We start from the raw sequence: 25,689 nt of genomic DNA, 5'->3' as shown, positions 1-25,689 counted from the left end.
TGTGGTGTTGCCATAAAGATACTTGAAGATGTGGAAATGGCTTTGGAATAGGGGAATGGGCAGAGGTTGGAGGAGTTTGGAGGACTCAAAAAAGACAGAAAGATATGGGAAAGTTTGGAACTTCTTGGAGACTGGTTACATGGTTGTGGCCAAAATAGCGATAGAGATAGGGACAGTGAAGGCTAGATGGAGGTCTCAGATGGAAGTGAGGAACTTATTGGAAACTGGAATAAACGTCACCCATGTTACACCACAGCAAAAAACTTAGCTGCATTCTGTTCATGTCCAAGGGATCTGTGGAAGTTTGAACTTAAGACTGATGACTTAGGGTATTCGGTGCAAGAAATTTCTAAGCAGCAAAGTGTTCAAGATGTGGCCTGGCTGCTTCTAAAAGCCTTGGATCAGGTGTGAGAGCATATAAATGACCTAAAGTTGGAAGTTACATTTAAAAAGTACCCAAGTGCCAGAGAAAGAAAAGTCCCTTTCAGGAGAGGAATGCAAGCAGGCTGGGGAGCAACCACTTGCTAGAGAGATTAGCCTGACTAAAATGGAGTCAAGTGCTAATATCTAAGACAATGGGAAAAATGCCCCAAGACATTTTAGTAGTCTTCTGAATAGTCCCTTCCATCATAGGGCCAGAAACTTAAGAAAAAAGTATGTTTTTAGAGGCCAGGCCCAGGACACTGCTGTCTTGCTTAGCCTGAGGATGCTGCTCCTTGCATTCTGGCTGCTCCAAGTATAGCTTCAGCTCAGAGAGGCTCAGGTGCAACTCAGGACACTTTGCTGGAGGTCACAAGCCATCAGGCTTGGTGACTTCTATATAGTGTTAAGCCTGCAGGCACATGGCATGCAAGAGTAAAGGAGGGGGTTGGAAGCTTCTACCTAGATTTCAGACAATGTGTCAGAAAGCCTAGGTGCTCAGGCAGAAGATACAATGGTGGGCCTGGAGGAAGCCCTCAATAAACATCACTTATTATTCTCTCATAGTACTGCTATGGAGAGGAGTACATGAAATAATGCATCTAAAGCTACTGAAGCAGAGCAGGCCTTCAATGAATATGCATGTCCTTCTCTGTCTCTTCTTTCAATTCCCGTATCACCTACCTAGTAATAGCCCTCATTGCTGGCAAATGTTCCCTGTCTTCTCAACAAAGTTTCAGAATCATTTTCCCTGACAGTGTGCCATCATAAAGGAAAGTACACCTAAAAGATGTAAATAGTGATAAATGACTTGTTGTCTCAAAGGCCATTTACTCTCCTTATACTACATTTCTCTAATAATTGTAAACCACAGATTTAGTCTTGAGCTGCTCAGCTAGAAGACAGTAGAATTATAAATGCAGCTAAGGAATCTCAATGATCAAATTCTGTTGCACATTAACAATTATGCTCAGTAATTTTAAATTTCCAAGTGACCAAAATTTAAGAGATATGCAAATTAATTAATTAACCAATACTTTTTAGCTTCTTTTTTCTCCCTTCTTGATGTCAATGTTTGCATTGACTGGATCTTCTTACTTCAGTCTAAGGAGAAATCATATCTCAGAGTGTGTCACTCATCATTAATCAATTTGATCAATAGTTATTAGGTGCCTGCTAAGTGCAAAACATGATGTTGGTCTCTATGCATGGTACAAGAAAAACTGTATAAAAGTCATGACTTTACTTTAAAAACTGAATAACACAAAGTAAACCAATACTTAGAATAAGAAAGTAAGATGTAATTAATTCCAGTCCTTTCAATTTAGAATTTTCCTATGAAAAAAGAGATTAGTATGCCAACAATTTATATCATAAAGTAGAGACAGGGAATGCTAACCTACTTTAGATAGTGAGCTTCACAATTTTTGAAACACCCAGTTACATTTTACATAAATAATGCATGTTGATTATTAATCATTCTTATCTGTTCAATAAGGGAGATCTAAGTGTGTTTACCATGCTACATTTTATAGGCAGAGTTTAGTTAACATTTGGGGATATAAATCTCACTTTTGAATAAGATAATGTCTAATTCAAGTCTTATTTGGAGCCTAGAGGGGGAGATCAGTTAGAGGTGAGGAAGTTTTAGTTTTACGCACTATCTTGTTTTTTCCCACAGCCCTTCAATATGGCTGTCATTATTCCCACTTTATAGGCAATACAGATAAGGGCTTAGGAAGAGAGGGGCCTAGCTCAAGCCTCCCTGAACAGTAAACAGCCACAGTTGGGGTCTGCTTGCTGCAAGGCACATGCCCTTGGCCCTCTTCAACCCAACGTCGAGTTCTGCTTGCACTTCACTGTAGGTGTGAGTGAGACAGAAGGCCAAGACTAGGCATGCCCATGACTGTAGCAGAGTGTCAGCAATGGCCATAGGGGAACTCAACTCTTTGCAGTGGCCTCCTGAGAGCAGAGAACTGAAAAACAGGCCATGATTTCAGATTTCAAGCCCTCAGAAGAAAGTGCTTCTGGTTGAGTAGAGGGAATCTACTTTTCAGACCTTTGTAAATGATCACTCAGCTGTGCAGCATTTTTAGGGTGGGGAACTGCCTTTATTTATACAATTTCATTGCATATGATACCCCAGGTTCACCTGAGCTATCCTTCGGAGATCTCCTCTCTTCTTAGTAGTCTGTTAGTTATTCTGAAAAGATTGTGTCAAATAAAAATTTTGTTATCCACATGTTTCATACCCTGACTAATTTTTCATTCAGACACTAATCATTTTGGAAATACCAGGGCAACTGGGAGGAATTTCCAGGTTGTACTCCACAGAACAAGACTATTTAATCCGCCCCAGTTCATTTCCCATCCTGTAGACTTTCTGTGCCCTCCTCCATGACCTGTGTAATCTCTCTTCCAAAAAGCAAATGAGCCTCTAGTTGATCTGGACAGAAAAATATGCAAAAGGAATCTGGGGTGGGAGTGAAGGGATATAGATATAACCTGATACTGTAAGTATTCATCCATCTCTCTGAATAGAAGAATTAGGAAAATGGGTCCCTGTGGTGCAAAGAATGTAAGATAAATTCCTGATATTTTTCTTTCTTTTTGTTCTCTTCATCTCTCTATGAGAGTAGTAGTAATAGTGGCCACAACTTCAAGAGAAACCTCGTCTTTCCAGCCAGTGAATTGGAAAAATACACCCCACAGAACCAAAGGGTGGAAACAATATTGCAAAAGGGAGAATGGGAGAAAGAGATCCCCCAATTCCACATATGAATTGATACAAGTCCCAGGTTCACCCCAAACTGCATGTGTGCACCCAAAGAAGCACAAGCTTTGAGAAGTGAACTACCATATAAGTCACTGATCACATCCAAGACTCACCCTTTCTGTGACATATGTGAGAAGGAGATCCAAATAGACTTTGAATATGGAACGGACTTTGGAACCACTGTTCACAGAAGACAAGACAGGTTTATTATCTGCTTAAAAAACAACAAACAAACAAAAACAGAAAATCTATTTTCTCCAGAGGATTTTAATAAGACCCAGAGCTTCACAGTGTAATATACAAAATGTCCAGGCAAAATCCAAATTACTAGAAATACTAAAACCTGGAAAATCTGACCTATGCTCAAGTAAAAGACAGACGTTGGCCATGCGGGGTGGCTCACACCTGTAATCATAGCACTTTGGGAGGCGATGTGGGTGGATCACCTGAGGTCAAGAGTTTGAGACCGGCCTGGTCAACATGGTGAATCCCTGTCTGTACTAAAAATACAAAAATTAGCTGGCGTGATGGCGCACTCCTGTAATCCCAGTTATTCTGGAGACTGAGGCAGGAGAATCGCTTGAACCTGGGAGGTGGAGGTTGCAGTGAATGGGACTCGTACCACTGCACTCCAGCCTGGGCAACAGAGCGAGACTCCCCGCCCCCACCCCCCAAGAAAAAGATGCGAACTCTGAGGTGACGCAGATGTTGAAATTATCAGGTAAAAACTTTAAAGCAGCTATTTAAACCTTTCTTTATGAGGTAAGCTGAGGTAGAGCATACTTCAGGGAAGGAAGGAAGAAAAGAGAATTGAATTGCTTGCTCTTTCTCATCTCCTGTATCCATTAGTCAAAGTTTGCCCTACAAAAAATTAACTCATCTTCACACTTTTGGTCATATCACACAGCCCCTTTGGAAGCCCCTTAGCAAACAAGAGCTCATGTCCTAAATCAGAGGTCAAGAAACTTTTTCTGTAAAGTGCTGGATAGTCAATTTTAGTAAATTTGCAGTCCATGCAGTTCCTTTCATAACTGCTCAATTCTGACATTATACTGCCAAAGCAAATATATACAATACATAAATAAATGGGCATGATTGTATTCCAGTCAAACTTTACTAAAACAAGCAGCAGACTGGATTCAAGGCACAGGTCATAGTTTGCTGACCCCTGTCCTATAGGGTAATTCTTCATCCAAATTCAGAAGTAGTGGGGAGATCTAGAGATTTCGGGATGATGGTGTACATGATAAAACCAGTGAAGCCTATGATAAAACCAGTGAAGCCTATGATTGAGTCCATTTGTCATCTCCTTTGCCGTAAATTATGTGTGTTGGTCTGAGGCAGTGTTGTATAGGATCTGATGCAAATAGACTAGATAATCTGTAAGCTCTCAGGTTGTGAAGGCACTGTGGATAAATCCACACCAGGAATAGTCACTTCAAAGGTAAATCACTACCCTCTCCAGAGAGGAAAAGATCTAAAATAATAAGACACAAAGTGTCTTGGTGGTCTTCCCAAGGATGGTGTCACATTGCTGGCTCTGTGTTGATCACTGCTGGTTGATTGACCTTTATTGGTAGCAATAGCTACACAATCCTTGATGAAGGGAGCCCATTTGGGTCCATACAAAGCTTCCATTCCTGCTACCATATGGCTACTCTGTTAGTCCATTGCAGAATCACTAGAAAAGACAAAAAAAAAAAAAAAACAACTGATTGGTACCCATAGGATAAAACACTCTGACTACCTGGCTGGCTGTTGATAGATTTTTCTGCAGTTGATTTTTTTTTTTATGGTAGGCATTAATACGAAATCCAAATATCTGTACAATTTGTGCCGATTCTCACAGACCCATCTAGAGATTTCGGGATGATGGTGTACATGATAAAACCAGTGAAGCCTATGATTGAGTCCATTTGTCATCTCCTTTGCCATAAATTATGTATGTTTACCAGACCTCGTAGTCAATGATTTTCTGGTCTTGTTATTCTCTGTCTCCTCCTCAAGCCTCCATTCACCACCGCTCTCGGGTCAGTGTATATCTATCCCTCAAGCTGCCTCTTCCTCCATAGGAAATGATGGCAAGTCTACTGTACACAGCTCTGCCCACTAGAGGGTTTCCCTTTACCCCTTTTCTTCGCCATCAATTCAGGTCCAACTTGCATGGTGCTGTCATGTAGCGGCTGCCCATTTACAACTAGCACCAACATATTGCTCAGACTCATTACTGAATTGGAACAGAACCCTTTAGACCTTTATTAGTCAATTGTGGAAAAAATCTCATTGGTCAAAGGTATGATGAGTGAGGGAAAGGCATCAATGTAACTTAAGTAGTTAATACAGGGATCTGGGCCATCTGATTTTGTAATTTACTCATTCTTTAGGAGGTCCTGGACCCTTGTCCCCAATAAACTCCTTTCATCATACAGTTATTTGCTGTTGTGCCTGCTCTACTACTTGGTTCAATGGACCTGGTGATATCCAGACCATAAAGAGCATCTGAGTTCATAGAGGCGCTTGGTGCTCCATGATGACGTGTGCAGTCTCCAGTAGGAAACACTTAAATGACAGGAGCTGTTTTGCAAACATCGTAATTCTCTGCTGAAGAAGGCATGGCCTTCTCCAGAACTCTATGGATCTGCCCACAGCTCATTTTTAATGACTTTCCAGAAACTTCCTACGTTATCTTTATCTATCCAAACCGTTAGCCACCACTGAAACTGCAGCTTGTTGAGTCTAAAGCTGCTGCAAAACCCTATTTTTGCCCTGGGCCTTGTTTGAGGTCTTCTGAGTCAACCCATGAATGGGTTGCAGAAAGATTCCCAAGTATAGCATATCTTCCTCCAAAATCCAGAATGAGATACAAGTGTTGTGCCTCATCACAAATGACAGAAAGTGAGAGGTAGAACAACTTGTCGTTTACATTAGAATGAATGCCCTGGCACGTCCTTAACTATTGGACACCTGAAAACTTCACTGATGGGGCAGACTGTTACATCTCCTTTTTTTCCCATTTCCCAACTTTGGGCATGCATATTTCTTACTAGAGCAGCTAGTGTACACTCCACTTTTAGTTCACCAGTCCACTTAACATGGTATTATCAGTACAGTGGACCAATGTGATGTTCTGTGGAATGTCAAGATGATCAAGGTCTCTGGACTACATTATAGCCTTACAGCAATACAGTAAACATATACTGATATCCTCTTCATATTATGACATGCTACTTTTAATTCTCCCTATTGTTGCGTATCCAGAAGAAAGCATTCATTAAATCCATAGCAGTAGATTTTGGACCAAAGGCTATGTTGAAATTCTCTACTGAACATACTACATCTGGCCTAACAGTTGTGATTGTGACATTTCTAGGTTAAGTTAATGATACTCCACTTCCCTAAGTATTCTGATGTGTTCCTTAACACTACACCAGGGAAATCTGGGCATCTTAAACTTCATTTTTATAGAAACCATCATCATGTTCAACATTCTATATCCCTTTCTACAGAATATTGAACGAACTCCAGATATCCTTGCCAAAGCACTGAAGCTCAAATCATGGTGCATTCCCCATATCAATACATTCTTCTGTATTCAATGTATATTCTGTGCCCTCCATCTCTCTCAGCCCAACATTCTCAGGATCCATTTCATACCATGTGTTCTTCTGGAGCTTGTCAGTATATATCAGACCAAATAATTCTCTTGGTATGTAAACTATTGTTTTCCAAAAGCAGAGCTTGTACTTTTTCACTTGGGCTGTGCTGACTCCTGGCTGTGTTTTTTGCCTGGAAATAATGAGAGGTGATAGGGAAGATACTGACAAGAATAAGCATCATTGAATGGTATCCAGGCAAGGTGGGCTGTTGGGCTATTGGAGAAAGGGCAGAAGAACTTGGGAGTTTAAAATTCTCAGGTTCACCCATGCAGATATCCTCATTCTATGTTTCAATCAAGGCCCCAATTTTCACACAAGAGGCCTGTGCACATTACACATATATAAGTATACTTTGCAGGAACTGTGCTTCATAATTAGATCCTGGGCCTGATTTTCATCAGAGTCTACCTTGAAGTTTTAGGCACTAAGAGTTTCTTTTAAAGACACTAAGGAGAGATTTTCACAGTGTGCAATTATAAGCCCTGGGACAAACACTTTCTTTTTGCAAGGAGTACAGTACAGTCACATTACTCCAAAATATATATAATTATCATTGTCCTCATACTGATGAAATGACACAATTACTAGATCTCTCAATGCTTTCCTTTTCACATGCACCTCACATCAACCAGCTGCAAGTGAATGCCTAAGTACTTGCAACATCATTGCATACCGGGGGTTATTAACAATCCATTTACTACCAGCATTGCAGTCCTTATTAATTTCTGATCTGTGGGCAGTCAAACTCCAAATCTTACGGAGGACCTGCTTTCTGTAACCATTTCTGAAACAAACTGTTTTAGCCCAAGTTTCTTAGAAAACAAAGTCTTCACCAAAGATTATGTGGGAATATACATTTTTGGAGCCCAGGGCAATGAAAATAATGGAATACAGAGTTGAAACACAAGCATGGGAAGCAATAGAAGGTAATGCGTTACCACCTGGACAATAGTTCACAATGAGTCATGAAGAGATTTAGCCAATTACTCAGCAGCTTCACCTACCCAGTCATGCAGGAAACCTCCATACATGCTTTTCCTTGAAACAACCTATTGTAGGGAGGACAGGAGAATTTATGTAATGACTCCTTCCCATCTGCCGCTCTTAAAACCTTGCTACAAAGACTTGTTTCTGAGTTGTTTTCTTAGTCTTTTCAGCAGGTGTCTGGGAAACTCTGCCATGTGTACTTCATCAGAGCCTGGAAGTGACAATAGGAGCTGGACACTCTGTGACTGGTTGTCCTAACAGGGAGACACCTTGCCACAAGAGTGGCTTAGGTCTAATAGACACTTACTACACCCCTAGTCATTGTGCACGAGCTTGGGAATACAATAGGAATATTTTCTGTGATCAAAAAACTTTGTCTAGTGAAGATAACAAAACTAAACATTTTGTAAAATACTTACTACTATAATATAGGTTTTAAAAAAATGCTGTGGCTTCCTAGAGGTAAATGAAAGTCCAGTCATGTCTAGAAATTTGGCAGATGTTCCTGACAGCAATGACTTAAGCATACCCTGAGAATGACCCTATGACTTAAACATAATGTGCATTTGGAGTTTTGAGCTGGGGAATCTGGGAGTGACCAACCTGCAGATTCATTCCTCATCTATAAGGAACATCTAAACCCCTGGCCCAAGCCGTGGAATGCAGGCCATACAGGGAATCAAGACCCTTTGTTTTGGGTTAAATGAAGGTGGTGGAAGTACCTTGCTAGGTGGAAGGAGCTAGGGGAAAGATGTTAAGCAAAAATGCTGTATGAACTGCATGATTTTTACAAATGCTAGTGGTTCTCCTGTCTAGCCTGCTGCCACTGGACTGCCCTGTATGTAAGTCCCCTCAAAAAAAACCTGTGCCTCATTTGCTGGCTCTGGGCCTCTTCTTTGGCCTCTCAAACATGGTGCCATCCATACTGAAATCAATAGGAGTCCAGCATGACAAGTTCCCAGAGGAAAAGATCATAAACTGCATTCAATTTTGTAAAACCAAAGTCTTTAGTTAGAAAGGAAACAAGAGTTCACTTGGCTAGCCCTTTATTCAATCACCTAATTAAGCCTTTATTATCTTGAGACCCAGAGAAGTTAAACATCATCCCAATCCCCATCTATCCCACTCTGCATAACATATTCTAGTGTTATTAACCATGCACTTTCCAAATCAAAGGTTTTACACATCTGAGATTTTGCAGATAGAATTTCCTGCTCTTCTGTGTGAGTCGTGGCAGACTAGCATACACTGCAGTATCAACTCTGGAATTTGATGGCTTTAAACAACAAAGGTTTATTTCTGCTTATGGTAGTCACTCAAGAACCCAGACTGATGGAGGGTTTATTTTAACACAAGCTTCTACAATTTCTGTAGCAGTGGGAAAAGAATATGGTAAATCACATATATGTGTTTATAGCTTCTGCCTAGAAATGACATATATCGCTTTCACCCACATGTCATTGGCTCAAGCATGTCATGTGGCTATATTTACATGTAAGAGGACAGGGACAGGCTATTCTATGTACATGAAAGAGGGAAAAATCAGAAATACTTAATGGTTAGCATTAATGACTAGCACCTTCCTAAATTTTTTTTTTACCATTCTAATTCCTATTCAAGTTTGTAGATTCAGCTCAGATGTTGTCTACTCAGAGATGCCTCCTTGTGTCGTGCTCCCCACCTGCAGGGTGGGTGAGAAGGTCCCATCTGTGCTTCAGACTTCATGCACTTACTTCCATTATTGCATAGACAATACAGCATAGACATTATCTCTCCACTTGTCTATCTCCCACATAGTACGGAGTGCTCCCCATGGACAGCAACCACTTTTTACCACTGTGTGCTCAGCACACAGCACAGTGCCTGCTACATAACAGACACTCAAATGCATGTTTGTTGAACTGAGCAAAGCTGGGTGACAGCACTGAAAATAAAACTTCCTTTTTATAAGACTCCATTATGCCAGAGCTAACTGAAACATCGTGGAGTGTTTTAAACATTTTTCAATGCCAGTCTCTCCTCTCCTGCTGTTTATCAAATTACAGTGACCTATTCAGGTGATAAAAAGAGCTCCCCTCAGGCAGAACCTAAATATAAACATTCTAGAAAACTGTTACCTTCATCCTTTTCACTAGTCAGATGAACCTTGCACAAATCCTCAAGTTTTGGGTTGTTCGGTTTTTCTCCCTAAACAGAGTTTATTCAGCAAGTAAGTAGGGCCTGGACTGGGAAAGTAACTCATTTCTCTCACACTTTGTGGAGATGTAAATCAGGTCATAAGCAAAAGTCATTTGGAAATCTTATTTCTCTGTGGGCTCATCTATTCTGCTCTGCTGCGTGGGTGAATCCCAGGAGCACCCTCCTGTCTTTTCTATGCCATTAAGACAGAAGAGGAAATTGTACTTACAGATTTCCTCAAGCCCAGACTCATTTGATTGTGGTCAGGAAAACTTAGGCCAAGTTCACTGGGAAACTGAACCCAGAGCCAAGGACAGCTCCGTGGCAGTGTGTGGCTAGTGGTAAGGCAGAAATGATATCCTGCCATATTTCTATGTGGATTCTCTACAAAGACAGCAAAAAAACTCTTTCCATTTTTTTTTAACCTAACACCTTTCTCAGTTCATAATAGAGCATTTCCTAATCCCTTGCTAGGCAAGGTGTGGTTCAAAGACCAGCAGCATTTGTGTCACCTGGGACCCTGTTAGAAATTGATAATCTTGGCCCTCTCTCTACACTTGCTGAATCAGAACTTGCAGTTTAGCAAGATTCCCAGGTGATTCATGTAGACATTAAAATGTGAGAAGAACTGAGCCGGGCTCTGAACACATTTTATGGAGGAGTCTCATTAGTATAAACACAGCTTTGCCTATCATGGTCCTCATCTAACACTTTGGGAAAGGTAAACACTCCTCGAGCCAGGAGGTATTGCACTTTCTTTATTCATTGTTTAGGAGGTGACAGGTGATTGAAGGTGAAGGGAAAACCATTGTGTGTCCAAGGATCTCAGGACCAGTTCCTCCTGCAAACAGCTCTCTTTATAACTGGGTAGTGGTCAGCCAGGCTGAAAATACGGGCAGTCCATTTACTGTAGGCTGATTAAAAAAAGACCCAGAGATGCTGCAAAACTGTCTCCAAAGATCCCCAGCCTCCTATGCTACAAGCCACAACTGGGAGCTCTTTTACAGCCTTTGCCTTAGGTGAGAGTGGTGAGAAGTAGGAGACAGCAGGATTTGTGAGCTGGTTAAAACTTCCCATGTCATTTTTCTCCTTTGTACACACACATGGACTCTTCTGCTCCTGTTTCTCTTCTCCTCTGACTGTTGTTTTCTTCTTTGTGCTGTCTGATTTCCATGATCTCTCTCTTACTCCCCAGTTTCCCTCTCTCTTCACCACCCATGACGTCACTTAGGTTTACTGGTAACTTGACTATCCTGTAATATAACATTGTCTCATTCATCATTTTGCCCTTCCCTCCCCACCCCCCCGAGACTGAGTTTTGCTCAGTCGCCCAGGCTGGAGTGCAGTGGCGCGATCTCAGCTCACTGCAAGCTCCACCTCCTGGGTTCGCACCATTCTCCTGCCTCAGCCTCCCAAGTAGCTGGGACTACAGGCGCCCGCCACCACGCCCGGCTAATTTTTTTGTATTTTCAGTAGAGATGGGTTTTCACCGTGTTGGCCAGGATGGTCTCAATCTCCTGACCTCGTGATCCTCCTGCCTCAGCCTCCCAAAGTGCTGGGATTACAGGCGTGAGCCACCGCACCCGGCCCATTTTGCCCTTTCTTGATAGACTATTTTAGTTCACGTCATTTCATGTACCCTGAGATTAAGGTATTTCTCTAATGACTTCTGCTATCTTTTCATTGTATTTTTGTATTATTACACAATGACATTGAGTATTTCATGTGTTCTTTTACAAAGACCATGCTAATGCACTGCATGCAGTCACTTAAAAGAAACTCAGCATGCTAGGCTAGCATGGGTAAAGGTCTTCATCCATTATCTCCACTCTCTCCTGTACTATCAATCTCTCCATCTCCAATGGCAACTGACCTTCAGCCTACAGCATATTCAAATCTCCTCCATCTTAAAAAAAAAATCCGGTTTCAGTCCTGTTCTCCCTTAAGCATACCACCCAATCTCCTTCCTTTGGCATGCTTAACTATCTCCTCTCTGCCTGCATTTCTCTTTTGCACTGCCACCTAAGTGAACTTTTTAAAACATAAGCTGTTACTGCAACCCCTGCTGGAAATCTAGCACTGGCATTCTTCCTTTAATCCCAGACATCCAGACATTGATTGCCCTTTGCAGCTGAGTCCAAGGCTTACTTACCAACCTATTTCAGGTCATTCATTACCTGCTCAAATGCATACCCAACCCCACGGTGCTTCCTGTTGTCTTCTAAACACAATAACGGGTTTTCTTGCCCACTACCTGTATCTGTTCATTTTTCTATGTACATTATTTTCCCTTTTAGTATTTGCTGAAGTCCTGCTTAACTTTTCAAGACCCAGCCGAGGTCACCTTTCTTGTGTCAGAAGCCTAAAGCCTTACATGACCTCCTGTTTGTTCCTAAGCATCTTAGCCATGCCTCTGTCTCATTAATTGCCATGCAAATATTTATATTTCTGCAGCGTGAGCTTCTTGGACTCTTGGATTTTTATTCCACTTGTCTTTATAACCCAACGTCTAATATAATGCCTGATATAAAAAGATACGCAAATGTTTATTGAATTAAATTTCATATGGTCTCTAGATTTTTTCAGTTTATTTCATACTGTGATTTTAGACTCGTAACTTGGTTATCAATTCAATCAGGAAAGAGTCATTTATAGAGATACAAAGTCAGAAAGCATAGTTTCTGGGAGGTGTGCAGTTCTGGTTGGGATCCAGCCTCCCAGAGGAAAGTAAGGCATGGAGAATCACCATGCCTCTTAGTCCTGAACTTCCTCTCCCCGTATGCTTTTGATTTGACCTGTTGAAAAAGTAACTTCTCTAGCCTCCTTTGCCACCAAGAGATTACCCTGGATGATTTGGCTATCATGAAGGAGGAAATGCTGGACCTAGCCACCACTGGCCAGATATCCACTGGAAATCAGACCAGAGGCCAGAGTGGTCAGCAGTTAGGCCTCAGCACTTAGGGGAGTTGAATAAAGGGAAAGAAAGCTAGGAAACTGTGAATGGTTTCCACATCTGCTTTACAGAGTTAAGGAACAGATGCAGGCTGTGCTGGAAGCACCTTACAAAACCCCACTGCAGTCTTCTCCTCCTCTGTATTGCATACTCAGCTGGGTTTCAAACTTCAGGTGCATGGTTCCTTGATGGCACTGAGTGGCGCTGCCCAGAATCATGCTGTGAACAGGAGGAATGACAATCCTGAGACCTCCCAAACTGGCTTTACCTCTGCTGGGGGTGAGCAGGGTTCTTGGCTGGCTCAGGAGCTCCAAGTGGTCCAGTAAAGTAAAACCCAGTATGTTTTACTCCCTAGAGGTCTGTGGGGCACTCCACAAGTACCTCCAAAGCCAGAGTGGACTGTAACACACATTTTGGACTTGCACTTGCCTGAGTCCAAACTTTGGAGTTTTTCAAATGTTTCATGGTGGATAAGGTATATCCACATGCTCCAATCAACTCTCCTATTGCCAGACATCACAGGAACTGTTCTCAGAAGAAGCTCCCTCTCCTCACATTTTATGTTGAGTCACATCATCATGCAATGACTAAAATAGGCAGAAACTTTACTAAAAAATAGTTAGATGTGTTCGTATGTATACAAGTATACTGTGTATGTCTATGCAGTGTTTTTTGTTGTTGTTGTTTTTGGTTTTCTTTCTTTTTTTTTTTTTTTTTTCTGAGATAGAGTCTCACTCTGTGACCCAGGCTGGAGTGCAGTGGTGTGATCTTGGCTCATTGCAGCCTCCGCTTCCCAGGTTGAAGTAATTCTCCTGCCTCAGCCTCCTGAGTAGCTGGGATGGGATTACAGGCCCCCGTCACCATGACTGGCTATTTCCTTTTGTATTTTTTAGTAGATATGGGGTTTCACCATGTTGGCCAGGCTGGTCTCAAACTCTTGACCTCAAGTGATCCGCCTGCCTCAGCCTCCTGAAGTGCTGGGATTACAGACATGAGCCACCACAACCAGCCCAGTGGATGATTTTTAAGTATTGAAATACTGCCATGTTTCTGGAAGCAATATTTTTGATATTTTTTTTAAATTCTGAATCGTAAGACTGAAATACTTATATTTTTCTTGGAACAATTTTTTTAATATTTTTTGAAATTCTGAATCTGAATCTTTTACAACTTGCGATATACCCAGAGAGCTATTTGCTGCATTGCAATTTCTAATCCAACAAAACTGCACTCATTTAGAAAGTACTCTTCTATACCTCCAGAATCCTCGAGAGGAGAATGAAAATGACAATCGATGAAGCCAAACTTCTATTGCAAGGAATATTTCTCATTCCAGTTCAAAGACTTTTTGAAAAAGTGGAATATAAACAATACAAAATTGAAGTTGATGCAGGTAACTGCATCAGATACTCCATCTACGATGATGAGACTGGAAGAGTCTGAGATAAACTGGCAATGCTCTCTTTAAAACAAGGTTGTAGCTCACAAGCCACAGAAAGATCCTTGAAAAAGGAAGCGTTTTGCAGAAACACCTCCTCAAAGTTGCTAAATAAAAGGAAGGATTATTTGAAAATGTTAAGCCAAAGGAAAATATTTGGAGTTAGTTTATAACCTAATGTCACCATTCATGATGTCTTACATTCCAGTACAATGTCAAAGATTTTTCAACAGCTAAACAAATTTGCAGGACAGTAGACTCTCATTATGACACCTTTTTTTTGGTAAATTGTTAAGTACTGAATTTATTAATAAGTTAATTAATACTTAATTATTTAATACCTAATTTTCAACTTTCTGGGATTACTAAAGTTTTTATTTTATATAAAGTTTTTTAGTAATTTTATTAATTTACTGCTAATAAATAATTTTGCAATAACAATATGTTTAGTATACATACATTTAAAACTTTGCATTTTTACTTGTCTTAAGGTGTATTGAATTTTTAGTTGTTACATATTAAATATTTGGTTTAATTTTTTGCTTCACTAACTCTGAATACATTAAAAAACATAAAATGCCAGTATCAATACTAGTATTTTAATGTTATGCAAAATAAATATCAAGTTACTGAAACTGGCATTTTGCTTTGGTATTGTAATTAAATAAACCAAATAGTAAAACAATAAATAATAAACAATAAATAAATAAAATAATAAAACAAAAGCCCATAATTATACACATAACACACACACATTTATACACATATATAGATGCAGAGGGAACATTTAAGGTATAGAACTGGTTTCTATATCTTTCCCCCTTATATTCCAATTTCCACCATTTGTTAAATTGAATGCTAAACAAGTTTCTCAGAGCTTCTCAAAATAAGGACTATCATCTCAATCTGATTAAAACCATACTTTGATTGATCCTGTGTCACAATCGAATAGAAATTACAGGATACCAGGAGCTAGAAACGAGCCAAAAGGGTTTCATTGTTTTAGCCCTTAATAAATGCAGTGCAAGCAGTATTCATACATGATGGATTTCCTTTTCACCTCTGAGAGAGGGATTCATCCATCGTCAGTTTATTGCCTGTGAGCTGGATCGACTTACTCAGTGGCTCAGGTCAGTGGGTGCTGACCTCTGAAAGGGTTTCATTCTCCACAGCCAGCTCCCTGCAGCATGGACTCAGGCCCCACTCCAAGAGGGACATGTGTTCTGGCCTTCTCTCTTACTTTCCTCAGGGAGCCTCAGAGGCCCATGAAATGTCTAATTAGAACTCTTTCAGTGCATTCGGATTAGGTTTCTCCCTAATCTTCAAAAAAAAAAAAAAAAAATAGGCAAAGTATAGTTTCTAAACAAAGAAAGACTCTTAACAGGGCATTTGCAGGTATTACAAGTTTTCTTCCCTTGTTTCAGGTTCTCTCAGGCTGTCTTCAGGAAGAGAGAGCTTGCCCAAGGTCAGAGAGGTAGTAAGTGGTTCAGCCAGGACCAACCCCAAGTCTAGCTGCTTCAAGAGCTTACGTTCTTCCAGCTCTATCAGCTCTACCTACAGCATGCATCAGAATCCCCTGGAGGACTGGTTAAAACACAGATTGCCAGTCCCTTTCCCACCCCAGGGCTGAGGACCCACAAATTTGCATGTCTAATAGGATCCCAAGTGATGTCCTCAGATCGCACTTTGCAGAATCACTGCACTGTATCAATGCCCTCCAACCTAAGAGGGAACTTGTTAGGAGGGTACCCTGCCACCACCACTCCCAAGTGATTCTGATGTAGGTGACCCAGAGGTATATTTGGGATGAATTATGTCAGCCAACAGTAGCTACGGGTAAGTGCATAGTATCTGTAATTCCAAACAGCATGGCACAATGAAGTACAAAATACAAGTTTTAAAATAATTGAATGTGAATGACAGACAGCAATTTTTTTTTAATTTTATTTTTTTATTTGAGACGGAGTTTCACTCTTATTGCCCGGGCTGGAGTGCAGTGGTGCGATCTTGGCTCACTGAAACCTCTGCCTCCCAGGTTCAAGTGATTTTTCTGTCTCAGCCTCCTGAGTAGCTGGGATTACAGGCACGTGCCACCACGCCCAACTACATTTTTTTTGTATTTTTAGTAGAGACAGGGTTTTACCATGTTGGCCAGGATGGTCTCGAACTCCTGACCTCAGGTGATCCGCCCACCTTGGCCTCCCAAAGTGCTGGGATTACAGGTGTGAGCCACTGTACCGGGCCAGCAATTAATTTTTGATGGTCAATGGCAGTAACCAAAGATGACTTCAGTGACACATTTGGGCCACATAATTTGCAGAGTTTAGTGCAAAATGAAAATTTGGGGTCATTTGCTCAAAAGGCAGGAAAAGCATATTAATGACACTAAAATGTAACATTTTCCTTTCTTTCTCAGTCTCTCAACTTGTTATGCTGATTTTCACTTGCTATTTAATGAAGTTCAAAATTTTTAAAAATTGAATTATTTGCTTTTTTTTTTTTTTTTTTTTTGAGACGGAGTCTCTCTCTGTTGCCCAGGCTGGAGTGCAGTGGTGCAATCTCGGCTCACTGCAAGCTCTGCCTCCCAGGTTCACGCCATTCTCCTGCCTCAGTCTCCTGAGTAGCTGGGACTACAGGCGCCCGCCACCATGCCTGGCTAATTTTTCTGTATTTTTAGTAGAGACGGGGTTTCACCATGTTAGCCAGGATGGTCTTGATCTCCTGACCTCGTGATCCCCTTGCCTTGGCCTCCCAAAGTGCTGGGATTACAGGCGTGAGCCACCGCGCCTGGCCACCATTCATCTTTATGTTGTGCAATGTCAGCTTTGAATGCAAATTTAAGAGCATTTAATTTATACGCAAAATCACTGATATAACACAATTTATATTTCAGAGTTCCTACATATGTGTGTATTTCATTCTTACCAAAACAGGAAAAACACTGCACAAAACCAAGCTTCTTTTGTTTCACTTCTTTACATGTGCACATTCCATCAACACTCTCTACCTTCAGCTTATCGATCAGAAAGGAAAGATGGAAGGAAAAGAAACTATGGTTGCCCTATCTTTCGCTTGCCTTCTGTGTTACCATTTTCAGTGTTAAGTGGTTAGCTAATACAGGGAAGTAACATGGGTAAGAATGGGTATAAGATTTCGTTGTCAGTCTTTCTTACAACACCACTGCCTTCTTTCTGTGTTGGAAGTGAGCTCTGGTTAGAGCAGAAATCAGGGCTTCTGCAGGATATCAGCACCCCTCCTACTTGGGCATACTTAACATGCTTTCCTTGTACTCACTCACTTTGAAGTGCCATGCATGAAGGGTCCACTAAAATCCTGTGCTCATGGAATATCTTGAACACTTTATGTGAATAGGGGAAGAAAGAAGGAAGGAAACTCATATTTTGTGCATCTCCGTGTGCATGCTCTACTGTCCCATCAGGCTTCACTTACAAAATACAAGTTCAAAGATAAAATTATTGAGAATTTCAAGACAGGGAGCATAGAGCATTAAACCATACATAGGGCTCTTCTGAGCATGGGGCCCTGTGCCCTGCATGTGTTGCATACCCACAAAGCCAGCCTATTTGGGTGCTAGAATGATGACGCAGAAAATAGAAAATTATGGAGGGCATTCCAGATAGAGGATCATGTGAGATTGAGGGCGTGGAGGAAAGCACACATTCAGTGCCATAAAAATGTAGGGGAAATCCATCAATGATAGAATGGGTAAAGAAAATGTGGTACATATACACCATGGAATACTATGCAGCCATAAAAAGGAACAAGATAATGTCCTTTGCAGGGATATGGATGAAGCTGAAAACCATTATCCTCAGCAAACTAACACAGGAACAGAAAACCAAACACTGCATGTTCTCATTTATAAGTGGAAGCTGAACCATGATAACACATGGACACAGGGAGGGGAATAACACACACTGGGGCCTGTCAGGGCAGGGATAGGGAGAGCATCAGGATAAATAGTTAATGCATGCTGGGCTTAATACCTAGGTGATGGGTTGATAGGTGTGACAAACCGCCATGGCACACGTTTACTTATGTAACCAACCTGCATGTCCTGCACATGTATCCTGGAACTTAAAATAAAATTTTTTTAAATGTTGGGGAAACCTATGTTCTATCTCAAAAGAGGCTTGCTTTCTGTTAGACCTATGTAGTGATGTGTAGACCTATGTAGTGAGTGGATCCAAGGTCCAGGGATCTAGCTAGCTGGGAATAGCTTATTCTCTTGAGAACAGTACCCTCAATCATGAGGCAAGGCTCTTCCCCCCCCCTTTCCTCTATTAAAAATATAGCTTAAATTCATACATAAGATTCAAGGTAAATGTGAGATTATTTTACTTTCATGTGTTATATTTTCTCGCAAAAGCAAGAAACTATCTCATAAAAGCTATATATGTTATTGATCAGTGTAATAAAAGTTATCAGAAAATAATTTTCAGCCTCGAGTGCCTAGAGGATACTTTAGTTTCTTTAATGAAATTATAAAGAAATATTTCCACTTGTTTGTAAGTTTTTTATATGAAACCATGTTTATTAAATCATAATGTTATTACTTTCTTTTTCCCCTTGGTTATTACTATAAAATTCCAAGGCAAAACACCTACTATGTTGGGGATTGTTTTGTAACAAAGCTAACATTTTATGAAAGAGTAATATATCTTTTTGCTTTTCAAATTACTACTCTGTGAGCTAAAGTTAGATGTTACATCTATTTGTGTTAACCAAACTAGAAGAAAATTCTTGCCAAAGTACCATTATCAACTGACATGAAATGCATTCACTGTTTGCCTAGAGATTACACATTGTATGTTGTAAATTAAAGTAATATTGTAAGAATCCGGTTAACATTTCAATATAAATTTCAATTTTAAATACGACATAAAGTATTTTGTAATGAGTTTTAATATATGTAGTTAGCACATCAGGGTTCTAGACTAAATTCTAGTATTTGAGATAAAAGAATGTCTTGTTAATTTATAGCTTTTGGTACTAAATTTAAATTAGATAAGTAATTTGTTAGTACCTTCTCATTGCAAAAAATGTAAACAATACAGATAAATAGTCCTCCCTGAGCCTCTAGGGGTAACAATTATTATCAGAGTAATAAATATAATTTAAATGATTTTCTTTGCATTTATGTCATAATGTATATACAAAAATTTGATTATTTAATATGTCATGTCATTTTGAGATTTCGTTCTAAAACTTGCTTTTATAAAAACAAATATCAATATGTTAGAGAGTTCTAAATAAATATATTCATATATTTTTTGAGACAGAGTTTCCACTTGTCACCCAGGCTGAAGGGTAGTGGCACAATCTCAACTCACTGCAAACTCCACTTCCCAGGTTCAAAGAATTCTCTTGCCTCGGCCTCCTGAGTAGCTGGGATTACAGGCATGTGCCACCACGCCTGACTTGTATTTTTAGTAGAAATGGGGCTTCACCACATTGGCCAGCCAGGCTGGTCTCAAACTCCTGACCTCAAGTGATCCACCTACCTTGGCCTCCCAAAGTGCTGGGATTACAGGCATGAGCCACCATGCCTGGCTAGTATATATGTATTAATTTTGACTGCTGCCAGGATTTCTTAGATGTTTGTTCATTTATTCCTCTCTTCATGACACTTTGTCTGTTTCCAATTTTTTACTTTCCATACAACCCTATAATGAACAGCCTGCCATATGCCTCTTTATTCATATGCAAAGGTATTTTTGAGTATCCAAAAGAAAAAAATAGAACCAACAAGTCAAAGGTGCGCATTTAAATTTTTATAGATCCTGTCAAAGTACTTTCCAAAAAGACTTTGCCACTTTACATCCGTATCAAATATCCATGCCAAAACTTGTTCTTTTGAACCTTTTGAAGTATTTGGGTAAAATATATAGAATCTTTACAAATATTTAGGGAAAGACTTGTGTGGGTTCTCTTACAAGTGCAAAGAGAGTCTAATATTCAAGATGTATTAATAAAATTAGGTAGAGGATAAAATTAAAATTAACAGAGGATAAAAATAATAAAATACATATCAAACATGTGCTTGATAAAATCCAACTCTTCGTGATGGTTAATTTTATGTGTCAACTTGGCTAGGCTATGGTACCCAGATATTTGGTCAAACATTATTCTAGATGTTTCTGTGAAGGTATTTTTTAGATGAAATTAACATTAACATCAATAGACTTAGAGTAAAGCAGAGCACCTCTTGTAATGTGGGTAGGCCTCATTCAATCATTTGGACGCCTTAAGAGAAAAAGGACTGACCTCCCCAGAGGAAGAAGACGTTCTCCCAGCAGACCACATTCAAGCTCAAACTGCTGCATCAGGTCTTCCTTGAGTCTCCAACCTGCAAGCCTACCCTGCAGAATTTGGATTTGCCAGCTTCTGCAATGGTGTAAGCCAGTTCCTTAAAATATCTATCTATCTATCTATCTATCTATCTATCTATCTATCTATCTATCTAATCTATCTGTCCATCCATCCATCTGTCCATCTGCCTGCATGCCTGTCCATCCATCCATCCATCATCCATCTTCTTGGTAATGTTTCTCTGGAGAGCCCTGACAAACTGATACACTCCTAATTTTAAACCAAAAACAAAAAAGAAAGAGAGAGAGAGAGAGAGAGAGAGAGAGAGAGAGAAAGACAGAAAGAAAGAAAGAAAGAAAGAAAGAAAGAAAGAAAGAAAGAAAGACTCTTAGTCAATTAGCACTAGAACAAACCTTTTTGAATTTGATAAGGGTATCTGCTGCAATCTAAAATAAACAGCATACTTAATGTTGAAACACTGACATTTCCATCTAAGCTGGATACGTTTGGTTACTGTAACCATGATTATTTAAAATTGCACTGAGGTCCCTAGGCAAAATGATAAAAATAAATTTTAAAATGAGAGGTATAAATATGAGGAAGAAAAAGACAAAACTGTAATGATTTGCAGGTGGTATGATAAACTACCTAACCACAGGAGACAGCCAATGATCAGTGCATTAGGAGGTCTTCCCATCTCTGTGTAGCCTCTTCAGCTCTCATGTGAGACTACTGCCTTCCAGTTTTCACCTCCTGCTCCCCTCTCAGGTCAGCAACTGTGGTTTCAGTCTTTCTGTGAGGTGCTCTCAGGGACAGAGCTCCCTGCTTGTTATCACAGTTCATTGTTTGCTGGTTCAGCGCAGTCTCTGAAGCAGTGCCGTTTCCATAGATCCAATCTCTGCATGTGGATGTTCACAAACCTAAAACAGGAGAAGTTTATTTACAAACTCTTTTAACATAGAGTCATACATGTAAGAAAACGGAGGGTTACTAACAACTAATCAGATTAGAAAAGAAGGATATGGCTAACGTCACACCTCTAGCAAGGGAGATGGAATTGGGACCCAAGTGCCTTGACTCCTAATCTAGTGCCCTTTCCTAATACCGCATGGATGCATGAACATAATAGTAGTAACATTTTTGAGTGCTTACAGATGCTAGGGATTATCTTAAGTGCTTCATATGAATTAATCTGCTTAATTTTTGCAACAGCCCTGCGAGATGGATGTCTACTTTTATTGTTTTCATTTTAAAGCTGAGACAATTGAAGTACAGAGAAGTGAAGTAACTGGTCAAAGGTCACACGGCTAGAAAAACATGGATCTAGAATTTGAACCCAATCAGTTTGTGCATCTCTGTCATTATCATCATCACCATCTCATGCTTTCAAGAAGCCTCAAGAAAAATTTCTCCCTGGGTTTAACCTCTTTTCCATGAAAATAAATAAATATAATTTTGAGGTTTTCTAAAAGGCTACTTAGAAAAGACCCAATACAGAGTATAGCTCCTGGCCTGGTTGGGTTCTCATCACTCCAATATCATCAGCCTGTCCCTCTGGTCACTTCTTCCCAAATATACATGCAATGGAGATCCTTTACACACGTCTTAGGCTAACTCACTCTCACTAATACCCTTCCCAGATATTAGTGTTAATATAATTCTGGAAAGAACATGGATTTCAGAGTATAGACATGAGTGAGAACCCAGGCTTTTCCTCTTCCTAGCTATGTGGTTATTCTCTTAGTGCTGTCTTCCTTTGAGGCACCATTGTCAGGATGAAATAAGTCATTTACTCCTTTACTTAAATATTTTTCATCCCTGATGCTACATTTGTATAGCCTTGTATCTTTAGTAAGAGCCAGACAGCAGAAATCCTACACCCAGCTCTGTTACTCACCAACTAGGAGACCTTGAGCAAGTACTTAACCTTGGTTACATTCCTCTGTGCCTCGGTTTCTTCACCTGTATGGGGATATTAATGGTATGTCCCTCTCAGGATTCTAGTGAGCACTAAATGCATTCAAATATGTAAAGCTTTAGATGAGGATGTGGGATGCAGAATCCATTACATAAAAGATGGCCATTATTATTATTATTGAGTTGTGTCTGTCCTGGAAATACTGAGATGAATGAGAAGCTTATAGTGAAGGAGTCAGATGCATGAAGGGACACTTAGAATCTAACGTAGTTAAATGTGGGGGGGAGGGAGAAAAGGATGTACACTGAGAGATCTGAAAGCCTGGAAAAGAGACCCCTGGTCTGTGATAAGGAGACAAGGGGAATCTTGCTGGAAGAGGGTAACCTGAGCTGAGTGTAAAGCATGGATTCAGAATCAGTCAGTGCTGTCAGAAGTGGGAGGTGTGATGTATGACAAGCCTTCAACCTGGTAGACATGAAATACATGTTTCATCCCTCCACCTTGCCCTCCCATCTTGTTCCCTGCTGATGGCTTTTCTTTCCAGGCTGACCTCATACGTGCAGACATCCTTTGGCCTGAGTGTACAACCTATCTGCACCTTTGGCTACCTCCTTGTCTAGGCCTCCTTCTCTTCAGAGGAATGAGCAGCAATCTTGTACATTTCCTTACTACCAGGACCAGAAATGCCGTATTCCCCTTGAACCAGGTGGGATAACCCCATCAAAACCTGACCAGGTCAACCATACAGTAACTCTATAACCTTGCAAATCCCAATTCCCGCAAAGAAAATAGAAGAATCCTCACTGACCTCGAACATGCTCCCAATCAATAGAAAATCAGCTTCATTAACTTAGAGTCCCTCCAGACTTGCCTGTAGGTTGCCTATCTTTATAATGATAAATTAGCTAGTGCTTCTGTGTTATCATCCTTGCTCTACTGCGTGCCCATTTTATCTGGAGCTCTCGACATGGTGAAGTGAACAAATTAAAAATTGTGGATTCACAGAGAACTCTGTGTGTGTGTGTGTGTGTGTGTGTGTGTGTGTGTGTTTGTGGTTATTGTTGTTACTGTTCTGTAAGAAGACTGTCTGCTATGAGACTACAAGTCTCCATTCTTAGTGTATTTTTCAGTTGGTGTAAACAAGTACTAGCGCTCTGGGTTTTGGTTTTGCTTACATATAGTAGGTTCTTTTTCCCAAGCAAAAATATACCATCATAAATAGGAAGGAAAAAAATAAACCACAAATAATTCAGTTCAAGGCAGTATCCAGATTCTGGCTTGAGGGTTCCCTAGGTATAACACCCTAGCATTCTAGAAGTCAGGCTTGATAACCCCACAGTTAACAAAGAAATGTCTGCCGTGCAATTACACAAAAATTATAACTTCTGGGTGATAGAAGATACTATAAAGAAAGCTAAATGACAAATGGCAAACAGAGATATTTGTAACATGTACAACAAAGGATTTATATCCAGAATCTATAAAGAGCACCTACGAATTGATGTGAAAAAGACAAATGTCCCAACAGAGAAATGGATTTGAGAAATGAATAAGCAATTCACAGATGAAAAAGCAAAAACTCAACAAACATATGAAAAGATTTTCAACTTTATTAGTAATCAGAGATATACAAATTAAAACCATAATAACCTATCTTTTTCTCTTTTCACATTTGCAAAAATTTAAGTTTGAGGACCTGGCACTTTTGTACAGTATCAAACTCTTTTAATATAGAATTATACATGTAAGAAAATGTAGGGTTACTAACAACTAAACAGATTAGTATAAATATAGATATAGATATAGTATTAAATATAGATTGGTAAACCTGTTATTATTTTAAATATATCAATTTTAAATTGACTCCTCGATTCCATTCTACAGAGATGCTCACCCATATGTGCAAATATTTATGTAATAGGTGTTGATTGCACTATAATTTGTACATGGCAATAAATTTGGAAAATTCATATCAATAAAGGAGAATTTAAATAAATGTTAGTTCACTCATAAGATGGAATACTTTGCCAACCTTGAAAAGAGCAAGATAGACATGGAAAGACTGCCACAGCACATTATTGGTAAAGAAAGTAGTTATTTTCAGCACTTTGGGAGGCCAAGGTAGGAGGATCACTTGAAACCAGGATTTTGAGACCAACCTGGGTAACATAGTGAGACCCCCCACCTCAACAAAATAATTAAAATGTAGCTGGATGTGGTGGTGCATTCCTGTAGTCCTAGCTACTCAGGGGGCTGAGGCAGGAGAATCACTTGAACCCAGGATTTCAAGGCTGCAGTGAGCCAGGATCAGGACACTGCACTCCAGCCCAGGTAACAGAGCAAAACGCTATCTCTAAAACAAAAAAGATAAGTAGTTACGATGCCATTCATGTTTTTAAAAGTCATGTAGCATATGTGCCTATAAGTGTGTGTAAATGCATGGAACAAAATTAGAGAAAGACACAGAGCTATTAGATTGAATTACATGACATTGTAATATTTGACAGTTTTGACCTAAAAAATGGTAATGTTGGCCGGGTGCGGTGGCTCACACCTGTAATCCCAGCACTTTGGGAGGCTGAGGCGGGAGGATCACGAGGTCAGGAGATCGAGACCATCTTGGCCAACACGGTGAAACCCCATCTCTACTACAAATACAAAAATTAGCCGGGCGTGGTGGTGGGTGCCTGTAGTCCCAGCTACTTGGGAGGCTGAGGCAGAAGAATAGCGTGAACTCTGGAGGCGGAGCTTTCAGTGAGCCGAGATCGCACCACTGCACTCCAGCCTGGGCGACAGCGAGACTCCATCTCAAAAAAAAAAAAAAAAGCAATGTCATATGGTTCAAGATACTATTAAAATAATTAAATGGAGTATAATACAGAAGGTACATTTAGGGAAACACATTTTATAGTATTCTTTAAGTCTTTATAGGGGTTATGCATTTATGTATCATGGAATAAAATGTTTAATGTTTTAAAAGTAAAACTCCATATTTGACATATTTGTTATGAGTAATAATTGCTTACCTTG

Source organism: Macaca nemestrina, chromosome 14 (assembly GCF_043159975.1).
Source record: "Macaca nemestrina isolate mMacNem1 chromosome 14, mMacNem.hap1, whole genome shotgun sequence".
NCBI lineage: Eukaryota > Metazoa > Chordata > Mammalia > Primates > Cercopithecidae > Macaca > Macaca nemestrina.
Note: the sequence above shows the minus strand (reverse complement) of the source record.